Here is a 3,797-nt window from a genome sequence, read left to right on the forward strand (position 1 = left end):
TGCAGGATTTAAGCTTGTATGTCTGGTTTATTTGAAAACTTCAAATTTTAAGTTTACCTGTAATACGTAGGGGTTCAGGCTTTAAAAATGGGTCTGAATTGGGTGAATTCAGAAACATACATTCATGAACAAAAATGTTTTATCACTTCCAAGGTAAAAATTGAGAAAAGGGATTTTTAGATGCTCATCACAATGTGATAGTTAAAATTTATGTATAATATAAGGTTATTACAAATGGCATAAATTTATATTTTTGACGAGAAACTGTCAATGGCACATTATGTGCTAAAAAGTATGTTAAAATATATATCCTGTTAAAATAAGTAAATATATACTGTATACTAGGAAAATATGAGGGCTTCACAAAAATATTTCATTGATTTTTAATATTCTTTTTTTGTCCCAGTACTGGGGATCAAACTCAGGTCCTTGAGCTTACGAGGCAGGTGTCAGAACCACTGAGCTAAATCCCCGGCCCCTTACTGATATTTTATAAGAGCATTTCTATCATTTTAAAGAATCAACAATAAATATGTTTTTACTGGGGAGAAATGGATATTCAGTGTCTTCACTAAGACTTTCACCAACCATGATTTTGTCTGAGACATTTGTGTGGACTTTTGAGCCTCCAGGAGTCACTTCCTCTTGTCAGTGTTCCCCAACTACCCATTCCTTTGTGATGTCATTAATTTGTCAACACAAATATTCTGACCATCTTCTTTTCAAAATAGAAACACCAACAAGACATCCTCTGACATAACTATGGTTATTTTTAATGCATTGCAAATGAACTCTCAATTTTTATTTTTTCAATATAATATCTTGTATTTTCATCAGCAGATGTTCCATAAAATGGGGCACCATAAATGATAATCTGTGGATATTTGGAATTTTTTCTACCAGTGTACACATACGCATATCTAACTTTGCTTCTGGACATTACCAAATCACAAGCAAAGCCTCCTGGTTACATGCCTTTGTGATGTTTAATGCTTTCTCGCTTATTAACATAAAGAAGTAGAAGACTGCAAATTTCAAATTCACATGCATCTTAAAATTATTTGTGACACTTTACTAAAGCCTTTGTGGTAATTATGCATCCACTATAACAAATCATTTTAGAAGCCTTTCATTCATTCATTAGTATATTCTATGTTCTTCCCTCCATCTACTTACCCCTTAATTTCTTACATACTTCTTTCCTTATTAATTTTGCTCAAAGATTTCTTTATTAATTTGATAAGAAGCTCTTGATCCTACAAAATACCAGACACTGATAAATGCCAAGGATATAAAAGTAGCGTGACAGGGAGATGTTTCCTCAAGAATCGAGAACCTGTCGAAATGAACAGACAAAACATAAATATGTGAAAACTATGGCGATGACTGGGAGTTTTACAGATGACGATGTTGACTTTTTAAAAACATAAAATTGTAAATTTCCCTTTGTGGGTTTATATTCTAAGTCTTTAGAATTATGGTTAGTATTCTCTGTCTTAAGATAATTTTCACAAAAAGTTGAGAAGCCTTTTTGGGATGCAGCCTACATGATGTGTAAAAGCTGAATGACAAAACCCAGGCAGAGGTGTGGCACAGGGCAAGACAGGAGCCAAAAGGGAACATTCAAGTGGGACAGTATCTCACCCGCAGGCAGAGGGTCGAGAGGCAGCCTGGCACCCGCACAGATTTCAGGCAGGAACAACAGTTGAAGCAGTGAGACTAGAAGCATAAAGGCATAAAGCCAGCTAGGCTGTGCCACATTATTCTTAAGGTCAGAAATAGCTTTTTTAATTTTTTTTTTCAGCTTTTTTTTAAACATTTGGGTATCATGCTTTCTACTCAGATTCTGCTGCACCATGCTAAGAGGCTCCCTGCTGCCTGATATTGCTTCCCTCTTAACTGGAAAATAACTCAGAACTGGATGAATTTTTGGTTTACTAATAAGTATTACCATGGCCAATGTGACCTGGAGACTTGAGAGTAATAACTGAAAGCATTGATCTGAAAGTCTTAGTCTCACTATTACTCCTTAGTCTCAGCATTAGGCAAGGAGGACCCTGCCCTAATTTCCTATTTATAGAGGCTTCTCTGGATGACTGAGTTTATTGACTTCCGTAGAGTGGGACATGCACAGAACCTGGTGGTCTTGACCATACAAAGCCCATGTGGCTCTACACCCTCCTTCAAAATCCCTACGTAACTCATATCCTTGTGTCTTCTGCCCAAGAGGTCCCAAACTCTGTTACATTTCAGATCTCAGCTGTACCCTTGAAGCCTCACGTGTTCACGGGTGGGGCTTTTGCAAGGTCATTGGCTTATGAGAGTGCTGTATTCGCCAGTGGATTAATCCACTGAAGAGTTCAGGGTTAAATTCACTGTTAGGGGGTGTGCTTTGTTTGGAAGAGGCAGTTCACTTGGAAACACAACCTGGAAAGGTAAAATCTCCCTTCCTGGCATTCCCCTTTTCCTTGCTGTTTCCTGTCTTCCATGATGTGAGCAGATTTTCTCTACCAGACCCTTCTACCCTGCTCTTCCTGGCTTGGAGCCATTCAACTATGAACTGAATGCTCTAAAACTAGTGAGCCAAAATAAACCTCTCCTTTTTAAATTGTGAGTTTTAAGTATTAAAAGTTTTAAGTATTTTGTCCCAGCAACAAGGACAAGGTTCCCTGTGTAGCTTTTCCAGGAGATGTCCAAGAGTGTCTGAACAAGAGATGGGCTGGATAGGATCAGAGTGCAATAACCTTAAAGGTGTACTAGGATTGTCAATAACTCATCATCCTTAGTCATATACAGGAGAGCCAAGGTGGAAGGCAAAGAGGCAGATTGTGTCTGGGGCTAAGGGTTGTTGCTAGAGTCTAGCTGTAGCAGAAAGTCAGTTTTAGTGGTAGAATTTTCAGGAGTCCAAGACCTGTACATTGACCCTGGCCTTGTAAGTCACTTTAAGGTATATCCACGAAGAAAGGAAGATGGATTCACTGTTCTACAAGAGCCAGTTCAAAGCTAGTTATCTGTATCCCTCTGGTATCTGGAGAAAGCTGGTTATCTGTATCCCTTCTCAGTTGAACCGTGTTCATTGCTTGAAATTAGCAGTGGCAGGATATTTGCCCACATAAGTCAGCAAACACTACAAGTCAGCACTGCCTTCCCATCTCCCATTCAAAGACCCAATTATAAATCATTTTTTATCATATCACTGGAGAAAACCATACAGATTAACAGCTTGAAGTTCACTTATAATTCTTATTCTTTTAAACATGTAGGATTTAAGCCTTCATTTATGCTCTGCAAATGTAATGGGTGAGATTCTCTAGGGTGCGGATAGGTAATTTCATTGTTGTGGAAATTCACCATGAGGCACATAGTCATTTCCTACTAGACAGACAGAGGGTGAAATTTTTGTCCTGATATTTTGTGGCAGACACAAATGTTTATGACAAGATTTACTCTCCATTTGTTCTTTTCCTATAAGTCAACAAGAAGGATTTCGGCAGGTAGTTGAATGTGTAATTTGCAGAGGATGAAAATCAAGTTTTCTCTTCTTAGGTCTTTTTGAGACATGTGAAAATGGAAATTAACTTCATATGTCTTCTTTTTGAGACATGCTTAAAGGTGCACTTTGTATTATCTTGATCCCAAGGTAGTGGCAACCAGATTATACAATAAAGAATATGGTATAGCATGAAAAAAAGTGTGTCTTTAGGAACTCAACCTGGGTATTCTCCATAATATAAATCTAGATATCTTGTGGTTGACAGTATTAGACTTGTATTTAAGTTTGGGATTTAAAGAAATAT

Source organism: Fukomys damarensis, unplaced genomic scaffold, assembly GCF_012274545.1.
Source record: "Fukomys damarensis isolate Sample0158 unplaced genomic scaffold, DMR_v1.0_HiC HiC_scaffold_35, whole genome shotgun sequence".
NCBI classification, from domain to species: Eukaryota; Metazoa; Chordata; class Mammalia; order Rodentia; family Bathyergidae; genus Fukomys; species Fukomys damarensis.